The following is a 15,775-nucleotide window of genomic DNA, read 5'->3' as shown; positions in this document are numbered from 1 at the left end:
AATCATCCTGATGTTTCTGATCCATTCATTGAAGTTGGATCCATCAAAGGTGACTTTCCCACACAAACTCATAAGAGTAAAGGAGCCATTAGGATTCGAGCCAGAAGCATTATTTGAAGACATCTGAAAGAGAAGAACAAGTTTAGTATAGATTTAAGAGAGTCCTTAATAGAACACCCAAATGTAATATTAAGGCTAGGATCCAATCACAATATAATATAACTTTGAAGAGGTATGCCGTAATCTAAGCTATACCATATTTGAAAGGTAGGTGAATGACGATTCACCAATTTCCACCACGAAAACCGAAATATTAGATATTAGGTTTTATTGGATTTTTAGAAATTCCTAGATTCTTTGAGATTCAATGAACTTTTCAAAGGCATGTTTCAATCTCGAGAGTGCCCTCCAAGTTTTGTGACTGGGATACCGAGGATCACAAAACGAGGTGTGAAGTAACCATGCAAATCACTTGGTACCCTTAAAGTTTATCACTCAATCGATGTGCCGGTAAACCACACACGCTCCACCGATACTATAATAAACCTTATGTCACCCTTTACCTACCTTGTTAAGTCCAAGTTAGTGTGCCGGTTAACCACACACGCTCCACCAACGACTTAGACAAAGTGTAAAGTGTAATTTCATGGATTAGCACCTTATTCACATTTTCCTAAAGTAACTAAGATTGGGAATTTAATAAAACATTTAGTTACTTTATTATATTCATCATACTTTGAATGAGAATTTATAAGTCCTTGTCTTACCCGTTCGGCTAACGACCCTCCACCAGTCAAGCAAGCGGTGGGTGAGAGTAGACACCCATTAAGTCACCATTTTATAGGCAACAACCTTATACCCACCTTATAGACCGGCTTCGTGAATGAGGCGTACTAGCGGTAAGACGACTTTATTCTTATACATACATATATATATATATATATATATATATATATATATATATATATATATAATTATTAAATCATCATAATATAAGTATAAGGGTTGAATTTTAACTTTTAAAATTCTAGGGGTTGGAACTTAAAGTTTTAACTTAACTTTACTTGTTCCAAAACTTGAGGGCAAGTTTTGTAACTTTCAAAACTTTTCATTTCTTGTAACTTATGAGTTTAATAGAGTAATAAAATGAAGACTCTTCATTTTTCTAACTCTTGTATTTGTTTTAATGGTTTTAATTCAAGTGTGACTCTTGGTTTTCCATAACTTGAGGACAAGTTATGGACTCCATTAAAACACATTATGATTAAGAATTAATCTACCACATAGGTTACAAATAATTCCTATGATCATCTAAAACATCATAAGAACAAGAACATGAATATGAACACAATCAAAAATTACATTTAAAACTTTGTAATTTTGATAACTAGTTGTTGTAAATGAATTAGCAAAGACATTACACCACCAAAAACAAGTTTTCAATTACCAAAACAGTTTAGGGTAATGTTTCTAATTCATTTCCAGCAACTGAATCGAAATTCTGCAATTAGTCGACCCTACTCGCCGAGTGCATGAACTGACTCGCCGAGTTGGTTGAAGATACTCATGAACTCGACGAGTCCCCCCTATAGACTCGACGAGTCCATTCGCAGACAGCAAGATTTTCGATTCTTTTTTCAACTTTTAAGCACGAATAAGAGCAAACAAGCCTAGGCTCTGATACCACTGATGGGTTTTTAGCATTCTAACACTTCCTAAGTGTACATGCAACCCTAATAACCTTGGATCTATGCTTGTCTAATTATCATGCAAAGTTGAATTCCAAGGTTATATTCCTATCTAGCATACATGGGGAACAATTTTAACTTAAAGTATAGATTGAATAACTTACCTTGTTGTTGTTTGTGTTCCTTGAAACCTTGTGAGCCTAGCACCCCAAGTGTGATGCCTCAAATGCTTCACACAACACCAAATGCTCTTGGAAGAACTTATGAGAGAACACACACTTCTCAAAATCGGCCAAGCCCTCTTGTTTCTTAGTGTACAACCGATTTTGGTGGAGAACATGTTACTTATATAGTGTTGACACATCTAGGGTTAAACCCTAATGTGTCATGACTCTTCATTTCCATGACCCATGGGTTTGTAACTCCCATCGAGCATCCATGGAGCATCCTATGGGTGGAACCCAACTTGATAATCCATGGAGCCTCTTAGCCCACTATACAAGATATGGATGATTTACATAATCAACCCATATATTTAATTAGTTATCTTTTGATCACATAATTAATTCTAAATTAATTCTTGATCAAACTAATCAAATAATATTATTAATATATTAGAACTTATAATATATTAATAATCTCCAAGTGTTATTTCTCTCATTTAGTCTATCCAATTGCATGGTGCCATGCAACCCAAATGGACCATGCCGGGTCAGGTCAAGTACATACCAGAAATAGTTATGGACTTAGACACCTTATCCAACAATACGGAAGTTCATAGTGAAATCGTCATACCAGACATTAGCTGAGCTTCAGACTAATGCCAAGAGGAGGGAGATTGAATTAGAGCTACAAGCTAGAGAGGAGGGAGAGTCTTAGGGGAAGGAGCGGAGGCCAGTGCAGTCGTAGCCGGTGATGAAGCGGGCTAAGCCCGTTGATACGAGAGTTGGGGGCTAGAAGGGCCGCACTTGTGGCAAGTGCGGAAAAAGTCATGAGGGATCATGTCGGGCAGGGATTTTCTACAAGTGTAGCAAAGAGGGACATATGGAGAAAGACTGTCCCAAGGGATTTGCAGTTCGCTTTCAGTGCAACTAGACTAGCCATAGGAAGGCGAAGTTCCCTCAGATCACTTAGAGATCAGCCCATGGTTCCACTCCTGCTGTTTTACATGCTACTGATAGTCGGCCAGTGAAGGCCGAGATCCCAAAAGCTCGTGGGAGAGGTTTTCAGCTGACAACGGAGGAGGTCCGTGCAGTACTTGATGTCGTGGCTGGTACGTATTTCCTTATTCCTATTATTTTTAGATTTGTTTATACTTATATTGTGTTGTATATAGGTACTTTCCTTGTGAGTTTTGTGCATGCCTTGGTGTTATTTGACTCGGGTGTAAGTCGATGCTTCATGTCTTTGCCTTTTAGTCGTTACATTAATGTTAGACGTGAGGCATTGAGTCGAACTCTAAGGGTTTCTATAGGCGATGAGCATGCAGTTTTTGCCACTGATGTATTCTGGGCGTGTGTATTAGGATCTTTGGTGTTGAGTTCTCGATAGATCTGGTGCCGATAACGATGGGTGATGTCTGTGTCATAGTAGGCATGGATTGGTTGAGCTGGTTTGGATGTGTGATTATCTGTGAGCGTCATATGGTGACCATACAAGACACTTGTGGGGGAGTAGTTACCGTGTATGGTGAGGGGACCAGATCTGGGTCAGCTTTCTATTCTGCTACCAGGGCAAGACAGAGTTTACGGCAGGGATGTATGGGCTTTTTAGCATACGTGATGGATATGAGGGGTGCCACTGGGAGGCCGAGTTCTATCTCCGAGGTTCTGATAGCTTGCGAGTTCCTAGATGTTTTTCCCAAGGAGTTACTGGGGGTTCCTCCCGAGAGGCAGATGGAGTTCCGGATTGATTTGATTCCGGGTGCGGCGCCTATTGCCAAATAACCTTATCACCTTGCGGCACTGAGATGCAGGAGTTATTCTCGCAGCTTCACGAGCTGCCGAAGAAGGGATTTATGTAACGCCCGTAGATCTGGGCTAGTCAATTTAGAGGCAATAGGGGTCGAAAATGACTTTTTGACAAAAGTTTATTTAGAATAAATAATATTAACCAAGTTGTAGAATGTGTCACAAGGTTTCCGTACATATAAAGAACGCCGAAATCCGAGTTATAACGAAGAAGTTATGGCTCGCCGAAGTTTTACGGCAAAACCGGCACGGCACCGGGAGACGTAAATAGTGAATTTACGATAGAAGACTTTTTAGCCTTAGCAATCTAAAAAAAGGTATTAGAATATGTTAAACTAAGAACATCGATAAAAAGAACGCCCAAATCTGACTTCGTATGAAGAAGTTATGATTTTTCTAAGATTCGGCTTAGCAGTGCACGGCCCGAAACTCGAATTTTAGTTCGAGCGGTTTTTGGCTTAGGTGACCTAAATGAAAGTTGAAGATCTCATTAATAGAAACTCATCGGTAAAATGACTGACGAAAACGGAGTCCGTATGAAGGAGTTATGAATTCTTCGTGGTCATTTAACAATCTAAACGCCTCCTACTGTTAAATTTGAGATAGGTCGAGAATTAGCCGACGGAGTCTAAACGAAAGTTGTAGATCTTGATTTTACCTACGCGTGGATATAATGAACATCGAAAACGGAGCTCGTATGCGAAAGTTAAGATTTTTCTAAGTTAGAAGGTTGATATGCGATAGGGGGTGATGTGGCACAACCAGAATTGGACACGTGGCACCACCAGAAGGCCACCACATGCACCAACTCGGTGAGTCATGACTCAAACTCGGCGATTCCATCAGGTTTTTCCACTATAAATAGAGGTGTCGGGTTCCATTCATTCTCACACCTTCCAAACCTTCTTTCTCTCTCTAAACTCTCTCTCTCTAAGCCTTCCTAACCCCCCAAAGCCTAGGGTAACTCCCTAGCACGAGGCAGAAGCCCCAGAGCGCCCGAAGGCTCCGAGAAAAGGGCCTTTTGGCTCGGGAACGCTGCTCCAGCGAAGCCCGGTTTTCGAGAAAAAACCCGCTGTAAGTGAGTTGTACCTATCCTATCTTTAGTTTAGCTTATGTTTTAATATAGGAATGTTATTAGGTCCTTAAAATAATTATTTGCGCTATTATTATGAGTTATATTGAGTGTTATTAACGCTTATATAATAATAATAATAGTCATATAATTAATTTGTCGCGGTTATCATTAGACTAAACCCTAGTGGTATCGATACTAGGTTTTATCGAAGGAATATCATTTTGAGGGTATCGAAGCGCTGTCCGAGTGCTGAGTTACCACCTAATCAGGTGAGTGCATTTTCTCTTTCATCTTACACATAGATATGAAGTATTTTAATATAAATTACGTGCTATGTGTGCATATTGTCTGAATACTTGCTGTTTATGCTGAGTGAATCATTTTATACATGTTTTAAATGATTTAAACTATATATGTATTTTATATCTACGAAAATGTTGGGGTAAAACTGTTGGATTAATGTCTAAGTCCATAACTATATTTGGTATGTACTTGACCCGACCCGGCATGGTCCATTTGGGTTGCACTTCACCTACACAATTTATATGGATAATCTTTTGAGAATAGTATGTTTATGATTAATATTAATATATTATAAGTTCTAATATATTATTATGGAATCATATTATTTAATTAGTATTGATCAAGAATTAATTTATAATTAATTAAGTGATCAAAAGGAACTAATTAAATATGGACTCTTATATATATGGAATGGGCCAAGTTCATTTAGGTTGGGCTAAGCATTCATGGATAGTCCGTGGAGTGTTTAACCCATGGATCCTAGGAAATGAAAGGTCATGGGTATTAGGGTTTAACCCTAATCCTCCACACTATATAAAGATGTCCTTGGTTGGTGAAATTGGCACTAGTGTGGTGCACCAAGAGAGGCTAGCCGATTTTCATGAAGTGTAGAATTCTCTCAAGTTATTCCAAGTGTATTTGGTGTTGTGTGAACCATTTGAGGTGTCATACTTGGGGCACTAGGCACTCAAGCTTCAAGAAGACATTCTACATCAAAGAGGTATGTATTCTATCTTGTTATTCAAAGTTTAGTATGCTAGAATAGAACAATACCTTGGAAAGTTGATATTTGCATGTATAATAGAGAAAACATAGATCCAAGGTATTTAGGGTTGCATGTACACTTAGGAGTGTTAGAATGCTCATAACCCAACAGTGGTATCAAAGCCTAGGCTTGTTTTCTTGTTATACTTGCAAAACTGCTTAAAAAATCGAAATTGTTGTTGTCTGGTCATCAGACTCGGCGAGTCCATCAGGAGACTTGGCGAGTCCATGCCTAAAAAATGATCAAAACAATCCAACTCGCCGAGTCGGTTCATGCACTCGACGAGTTGGACCCCCAGACAGCATATTTTTGAGGTTTTTGGCTAGAAATGGACTAGGAACAATACCCTAAGTTGTTTTTGAAGTTATAAACTTGTTTTTGATGTGGTAATGTTCATGCTAATCCAATTTCAAAGATAATTGTCAATAGATTCATGTTTTGTATTAGTTTAAAGGTTAGACTAATTACATGAAAAAGTTTGGTTTGAATTATCTTGTTCTTATGAGTTGATTAGATTAATAGAAAAGTTGAGTGAAATAGTTGTTTTCAATCCAAATTAATCTAAGAGTTGATTCTAAAATTTGTTTTTGTAACTTGTCCTCAAGTTATATGAAAAGTCGCACTTAAGTTTCATAAAACTCATAAAAGGTGGCAAAGGTTACAAAAATGAAGAGTCTAGTTCTAATTAGTTGGAGTTATGACTCCATAATTTATCCTCAAGTTATGGAGGACCAAGAGTCTCCTCATTAAATAAATAAATAATAATGTAACCTTAATTAATTCCATAAGTTATAAAATAAAGAAAAGTTAATTCTTTTATTAGTTTAAAGTCTTCCATAACTTGTCCTCAAGTTATGGAACTTGAAGAGTTTTTGGATTAAAACTACTTTAAATACATAAGTTATGGAATTAATTAGTTTTGAATAGTTTCAAAACTTGCCCTCAAGTTTTGGAATTTGTAAAGTTTTCTGCTATAAATACTTTAATTCCAAGTTAGCCCTTAGAATTTTAAAAGTTAAAATTCAACCCTTATACTTTATTATATTATAAGTTAATAATATATATATATATATATATGTGTGTGTGTGTGTGTCTGTGTGTATCAGAGTAAAGTCAGTCTTACCGCTAGTACGCCTCATTCACGAAGCCGGTCTATAGGGTGGGTATAAGGTTGTTTCATATAAAATGGCAACTTAATGGGTGTCCACTCTCACCCACCGCTTGCTTGACTGGTGGAGGGTCGTTAGCCGAACGGGTTTGACAAGACTATAATCCTCCCTTCATTAAAAGTATTAATGATAAATACTAAGTAACTAAAACTCTTAATAATACCCAATCTTAGTTACTTAGGAAAATGTGAATAAGGTGCTAATCCATGAAATTACACTTTGCACTTTGTTTAAGTCGGTTAGTGGAGCGTGTGTGGTTAACCGGCACACTAACTCGTATTTAACAAGGTAGGCAGAGGGTAACTTAATGTTTATCATAGTATCGATGGAGTGTGTGTGGTTAACTGGCACATAGATTGAGGGGTAAACACTTAAGGGTACCAAGTAATTTGCATGGTTACTTCACACCTTGTTTTGTGATCCTCGGCATCCCAGTTACAAAACCTGAAGGGCACACTCGAGATTGAAGCATGTCATTGAACAATTCAATGAATCTCAAAAGATCTAGGAGTTTCAAAACCAATTAAAACCTAATAATACATTTCGTTTATCTTGGTGGAAATTGGTGAATTGTTATTCACCTACCTTCAAATTGTTTTATAGCTTGCATTACGGCATACCTCTTCTAAGTTATAAAATAGTTTGATGGGTCCTAGCCTTAATATTTCATATTAGGTGTCATATTAAGGACTTTAATATCAACTATCTTGAATATCTCCCAAAAGATGTATGGTTTACACATTTATGATCCTCCAATTATTCTCCCTAACCCACAAGTTCTTGAAAAGTTTAAGGTCACTCAAACCCTATTGGCAAGGCAAGGTCTAGGTGTGATCACATCTTGGAGATGTAGTCACATATTGACAAGTCGGGAGAGTTGGGTGTCAAAGTCTTGAGAAAGTTGGTGGTTCAACTACTTTCTAAGTCACATAGTGAGTTCCTTCGGGACACCTATGAAATAGACTATGACAAGACCCTTAATGATCTTATCTGTTTGCTAAGATCAACTTCCTATAACTTAATGGACATTGACAATGATGACATTGGATATCTAGTAAAGCATTCTCTTCCCAATGGAAAGGGATCGGCCATAGTCAACTCGGTTGACCAAATGGTAAAGAGAAAAGCTAAGTGTGTGATAGTCTCGTGTACCATTATCAATGGGTCCATATGTTTATATTGCCAAAGGAAGGGTCATTAGTTGTGAAGCTGCCATATTTACTTAAGGATGTTAAAGTCAATAAGGTTGACTCTACTTCAGGTAAAGTCCACTAATCTAACTCTGTTAAGTTTCTATTATGAGATTCCTGATACATGATGTGACAGAGTCACGTGGTAATGTTTTAAGAATCAAGGAAAAGTAAAGGAACTTAAAGAAAGAATATGTTGAATCTGATCGCATAGATGGATTTCTATCGCGTAGTTTGAAAATCGGATTCTTAAGCTACTTCTTAGGAGTTATGAGATATTGTTTAGGAATAGATAACAACAAGTTTTCATATGGATTGTAAGGATAAGTTTTTCTACATAGTTTTAAAATAAAAGAAAATTTTTGATTTTAGTTATTTTAAAATATCCTTACAATGGCATTTGAGGAAAAATTGTTGCTTATATGATTCCATTAATAGCAAGAGTGGAAATATGAAATTGATTCCTTCATTTATGGTAATGTCTAAATTTAGCAAATAAGGAAAGATTCTCATCATCCAAAGTCTCAATTGGACCGGGACTTGGAATGATGCAAGTTGTATAGCATGATGAATAAGAACTTTCAAGTATTGGAAAAATTAAGACTAATTACTTGTTCACATGGATGTGTGAGTCAAGTAATGGACTAAGGGATCGAGTACATAGTCATGTGCACTGATTAAGTCCACCACAAAAGATTGATAAAACTATTCGTCATAGTTTACTAAAGCTCAGTAAATATGATTATACGTACAAGCTTAATTGTAATTCTGAGACATTGGAAAAAGGTTCCAATGTATGACAGAGCGAATAAGAAGAATCAAATTAGGCAGAAGGATAGAAGTTTCTCAAATCTGAAAAGATGGGCGAGTACTTTAGTATCAGTTTTGTTATCATCTTAATGATTAAGAAACCATAGCACAATTAGTTCTCTAAGGAAAATCTTAGTGCATTCTTATGACTAAGAAGAGAAACTTGAATTGTTGAAGTGGTTAAATCAAGAAGATGAGTCATACTTCGTTCCAAAATAATTGTTAGAGTTATACTCTAAGATTGTAACTTGAGTGACATGTCTCAAAGAAGGTTTAAAACACTTGTCAAATGTAAGAGTAAAAGTTTTCTACTCTTGTACATTTGAAATTGGTAAGTTGTGATGTTTTGGATAAAACAAAGATCAACTAAGGCCAATTATGTGAAGTGTTTGTCTTGATTAGAATCCACACTATCTCTTGGATGTTTGAAAAGGGAGTCTTATATGTCAAGAGGATAGTGGGAGTCTTAAAGGTATTGAAAGTCTCAAGAACTATTCAAGAATAAAACTTGAAGTTCTTCACTAGCAAACGACTTGAGGTTTATAACCTATCGTGTTGACATATTCTGTGCCCATTCCAGTTCAAGTTGGCTTTGCATATGAGTTCTTAGAATTCTCAATTTGTTGCACAACAACTTGGAAGCAATGACAGGCCCTTGAGCTGCCAAGTGGCAAGAAATTAAGATTGAGTTCAGTCCATATGAGTTTATATTTGTCATTATCCTTGTCTTGTGACTATGGTTTTGACAATTCACATGGATAAGAACACATACACCAATAAATCTAAGTTTCATAAGGTTTCTCTCCGATTCATGAAAATGATGGTGAGGAAACACTTCCACTAAGTAGATTTTAGTTAGATAGCAATTGTCATATTTGCATTCTCAAAGTCGTTAGTGGAGTGTGTTTGGTTTACCGGCACACTAACCTGGACTTGTGAGAAGTGGCAAAAAGGTCTAACCATTATGATTACGGCATCCCTCTTCATAATTGCTTAGACACACGAGTGTGCTATCTAAGGGAATGTATATGTTTTTGATAAAGTTTTATCAAAACAATCCAGTATCAGAAATCTGAACTTTGGTAAGAAAGTCAATTAAGTATTGATTTCTAGAAGTCCAGCTGATATCTAAGTACATGTCAAAGCTAGTGGGAGCATAAGTGTTATGCTAATAATCATCATGTTAGTGGGAGCATGATAATTATGATAAGTATTGCAAGTTAGCAATGTTAATTATAGAAAACAAAAGGTTTCAATTGGGAAAAGTTGTTTTGCTATAATTAAGGGAGAGGAAATTATACTTCGTGTCAAATCTATAAGCTTAGATCGTGAGGTTTTAATCATTTAGTCAAGGATATATATGAATTTCATGTTGGAATGGCTCAACATAAGGAAATTCTGTATATGGGTCCATTATTTGCATTCTAAAAATTCGATTATGATTACGGCATCCCTTTTCATAATCTGAATTATGAGAACTTGGCAAATAGAAATGGAAATGCTATAGCAAAAGACTGGTTTAGTCTTTATGTGAGACATCATGAATCGTGTCCCATATGCTTTGGATATAGGATCGATTACATGTGCTATATTCATCCTTTCTAAAATTTTCCAAATGCCTAGGGCATTAAAAAGGGAAAAGGTTTAGAACTGGATATGACTAAAAGGATTAAACAATTGTCGAGGACAATCTAAGGTTTACCAAAGATTGGTTGCTCAAGGAGAATTGGAAGTATAGTGATAATTCTGGTAGGACCATATTGACATAATCTGTAAGGAAGCAACTCTTGTTCAGAAGTGATAGTCAAAATGGAATCTGGAAATGTTTCAAAGTTAGAATTTTCAATCTGTTTAAGATTAGGAAACTTAATGCAAAAAGGTTGTTTCCAAGGAGCTGATCTCCTTTGGAATACTCTATAATGATTGTTGTCAAGTCTTTTTGACTTTGTGCATAATGATTACAAGAGGAACAATGCATATAAGTTTAGAATCTAACAGATTTCAGTAAATGGCATGAATTTGGAATTCTTGCATTTGCAGTAAGGATTTGGGAGTGTGAAAAGAGAATCATTGAAGTTATGTTCAATAGATCTAGTTCACAAAGTAAAGATCATAGACAAACATAGTATGCATACTTGGTGAATGGAATGACTAGTGTTTAGAAAACATAGTGTACATGCTTGGAGCATGGGACAACTATTGTTTTAAATTCTAGAATAAAGTTGATAGTTGAAACAGTATACAATGAATAATGTGTAATCATATGGTGATAAATAAAAGGTGTTTTATTTATGTTCATAGGTTTTGATACCATATTGGAATCAATTATTATTGTGTTTCACTTTGCATGTTTTGACTTCCCGAATAAACTAGGTTATTCTTCCGGAATGACTAAGTTATTCAAACCATCCACAGTCGGTCATATGTTGGAAGTAGATATGAATTAAGACTGTCATGGGTTGGCTTGTAGAGGTCTAAGGTGTTGGACAAAGGGCTACAACACTCATGAGTGCTCATAAGTTCTGAGTATTGGATTCAACCCGCACTCATTGGAATCACTTCATGGATTTTATCACGAGTGATCATGAGACGATAATATCTTATATTCTTCAAACCTAGAGATATGAGTTGTTACTATGAGTTGGTTGTACATTGATTGCACGAAAACGCATTTGGTAACTCGGTGCTATAAAACGTGCCTTTGTGTATGATTCAACAAGTAGTAGAAAAAGCCATATGAGTCGAAGTTTATCCATTCCTTTTACCTTCGGGATGAAAGCGATATCTGTGGGCCCCTCGATGATTTGATGATGACAAATGGAAGTGCTCGGCCGAGGCAGGACTAATTTGATTTGTTCAATTAGTCAGTCGTCATAAATCGGAAATCAGGAAACAACAAATGGACAGGGAGAATGATTATAATCCATGTCTCAGTCCATATGATATTTAGAATGGAGGAATATATGATCCCTTATCTAATGGACAAGTTCGTTGACAAGATCAGAGTTCGACAGCAGCTTTAAGAGCTACGATTGCCAGTTAGGTTTGATGTCATACGCAATAATAGTTTTAGACTTATCCAAGTGGGAGACTGTTGGATTAATGTCTATGTCCATAACTATATTTGGTATGTACTTGACCCGACCCGGCATGGTCCATTTGGGTTGCACTTCACCGATACAATTTATATGGATAATCTTTTGAGAATAGTATGTTTATGATTAATATTAATATATTATAAGTTCTAATATATTATTATGGAATCATATTATTTAACTAGTATTGATCAATAATTAATTTATAATTAATTAAGTGATCAAAAGGAACTAATTAAATATGGACTCTTATATATATGGAATGGGCCAAGTTCATTTAGGTTGGGCTAAGCTTTCATGGATAGTCCATGGAGTGTTTAACCCATGGATCCTAGGAAATGAAAGGTCATGGGTATTAGGGTTTAACCCTAATCCTCCACACTATATAAAGATGTCCTTGGTTGGTGAAATTGGCACTAGTGTGGTACACCAAGAGAGGGCTAGCCGATTTTCATGAAGTGTAGAATTCTCTCAAGTTATTCCAAGTGTATTTGGTGTTGTGTGAACCATTTAAGGTGTCACACTTGGGGCACTAGGCACTCAAGCTTCATGAAGACATTCTACATCAAAGAGGTATGTATTCTATCTTGTTATTCAAAGTTTAGTATGCTAGAATAGAACAATACCTTGGAAAGTTGATATTTGCATGTATAATAGAGAAAACTTAGATCCAAGGTATTTAGGGTTGCATGTACACTTAGGAGTGTTATAATGCTCATAACCCAACAAAAACATGGGTAGATATAATAGATGAAATATGAGTTGGATGATGAGTTGAGAGGTGATATAGACTATTAGGTGTGGCTGAGAGGTGTACAATGTGAGAAGCCTTTTTCCCAAACGATGTCCCCGTTATTCAGCAAAGTAGGGACGACAACCACGGACTATCCTAGATAGTCCAGTGGAACAGTAGCAGGCTCGCAACTTGTAGGTGTTGTGAACGATGTGTTCACCCGGTGTACTCTAAACCTTGGTGATCATGCAGACTTGATACCTAGACCCTAGCGATCATGCAGACTTGGTGCCATAACCTTGGCGACTATGCAGACTTAGTGCCTATTGTATAAATTCTAGCGACTATGCAGACTTAGTGCCTAAACCCCGGTGACGATGGACTTCGTGCCGATTCCTTAGGATGATCCTTAGGAATGTATGAACGAGGAATAGGGGATTCTTAGGGTAGATCCTTAAGAATAAAGCAGATAATGGGGATGGGTAATTGGGTTGATTGTTTGATTGTTTGAAAATAATAATTATATTATTGTGCGTTGAAAAACCTATGTACTCACCAGGTTTCCCAACCTGACCCACTCAGTTTATTTATATCACAGGTTGTCACACCCCGAAAACCAAAGGCGGAAACGTCTTCGGGGTTGACTCCAAGTTGTGTATCAAATCCAATGTACATAGTAATCACAGTAAACAAACATTACATTACATATATATGAAAGTTTACATTTGTTTCAAAAGTAAAGTTATACAAGATATACATATGCATCATATTAAAAAAAGTTGAGACGAGTCTTCCACGCACTCCATCTTCATTAAAAGAGATCACTGGGTACCTGTCTAACTTGGACCTGAGAATACAAGCGGTTTGAAAATCAGCATAAAGCTGGTGAGTTCATAAGCGGTTTTGGTTTATGAAAATTTATCGGTTTCCTTTCGTTTCCGAAAACGTTTGTTATCCAAGAAAATCCCATATTTTCTTATGTGAAGTTCGTTAAGTTATCATTGGTTACCAATTCGATTATGTATTGTATTTTACCCCAGGAAAATCCCATATTCTCCTAATTGTAAGATCGGTTGTATAACACAAAGTATAGTTTAACACCCAAAACTATATAATGAAAATCTTGGGATCACTATCCCGAAAGACATATAAGATAGTTTGACACATCTGAAAGTACAGGTTTAATATCATGGGACTATCATCCCGGACTAAACACAAGATAAGTTGATGTATATATGTAAATATAGATTGAAACCATGGGATCACTATCCCGAATAAGATACAGATTTGGAAAACCATGGGATCACTATCCCGTATAAGATATAGATACAAAACCTTGGGATCATTATCCCATATAAGATATAGATTTAGAAAACCATGGGATCACTATCCCGTATAAGTTATAGATACAAAACCATGGGATCACTATCCCGTATAAGGTATAGTTAAAGACCATGGGGAAAGACATCCCGTACAAGTTATAGGCATAAAACCATGGGATCACTATCCCGAACTAGATACTAAATAGTTTGGTTAATACCATGGGATCACTATCCCGAAAGAGATTTAGATATAAACCATGGGATCACTATTCCGAATAGGACATAGATATAAAATAGTTTGATAATACCATGGCATCACTATCCCGAAAGAGATCTAGAAACAACACCATGGGATCAGAATCCCGAATGAGATATAAAATATAGATGCAAAACCATGGGATCACTATCCCAAACGAGATATAGTTTCTGAACCCAAACTGTGAATAAGATGATATTAATACATGTTGTGAGTCAGGTAACCACACTAATACGACAACGTGACCTCCTTGACGTTTGTCAGACGTCGAAACGATATCCAGAAATTTGTCACCCCAGGCGTGCCCGCCTAACTGTAGCTAGCAGTTAAGGTGTGGGATTGTCAGTTCTGAATAGATTTATTCACAAATTCTGTGCTCTCCCTCCAGGAGACTCTGGTTACACTTCCGTGGAGGATTTACTGATCATCCATAAAGGGTAGTGACTATCTCACAAACCAGTACTAAACTATTCACAGGGTTCTCATAAGATATCGACATACAGAAGATTATGAAACATAGTACAGTAAGTATAGATACATATAATGAAATTATCTGACAATACATTCAAATGATACGGAGATAAAATGAATCAGACATAGTTTATCTAATAACTGGATATGAGACGAGATATGAGACGGTTTGGATGCTAAGAGCTGAGCCAGGACTTGTAAACACACGAGGTTCCTAATTATGATGTAAAGATACACATTTGTATCTAATTAGGACTTAGATTGATTGTTGGATAGGGACAAATTCTTCTAGTCGCGATAACACTTCGATACAAGTGTTTGGAAGGACCTGGGTGGCGTTTAGGGACATGAATGATGCAAGGGACTTAGGAAATGAGTTGGGACTTCAAAGGAACACCCCCTTATGGGATTTTACGGCCAAACACCCATCCCCCATGAGTTTATGGCCGTAAACTCATGATGGGTGGTTTATGGTGCAATTTGGACTTCCAACACTTAGGTGACACTTTCTAAACTTGGTTTAAGGACTTGAAATGATTTTAAAACATCAAATAGACCCCTTTATGGGAGTTTACAACCTAGTATGTCTCCATGGCCGTAAACTCCTATTTTTCCAAGAAAATGATGTTAAATGGTGTTAGAACAAATCACATGTGATTAATAGAATTATTCCATGGCCTATCATGAGTTTGCATGGGACATTTGAGGGGTTTATGGAGTTTACAGCCCATGAGACCCCCTCATGGCCGTAAACTCTTCTATAGAGTGCTACAAAGTGTTTCAAGACCTAAAACTTGCATGGAAGGACTTCTAAAATTCATCTAAGGGCCTTAGGGGTGGTTTAAGGCCATTTTGACATGTGTTTATGAGTTTACGGCCAAAGGCTATGTGCTTAGGCCGTAAACTCCAATATGTAATGTGTTTGAT

Source organism: Lactuca saligna, chromosome 3, assembly GCF_052625555.1.
Source record: "Lactuca saligna cultivar CGN05327 chromosome 3, ASM5262555v1, whole genome shotgun sequence".
NCBI lineage: Eukaryota > Viridiplantae > Streptophyta > Magnoliopsida > Asterales > Asteraceae > Lactuca > Lactuca saligna.
The sequence above is the reverse complement of the archived record's forward strand: the minus strand, read 5'-3'. Positions refer to the sequence as shown.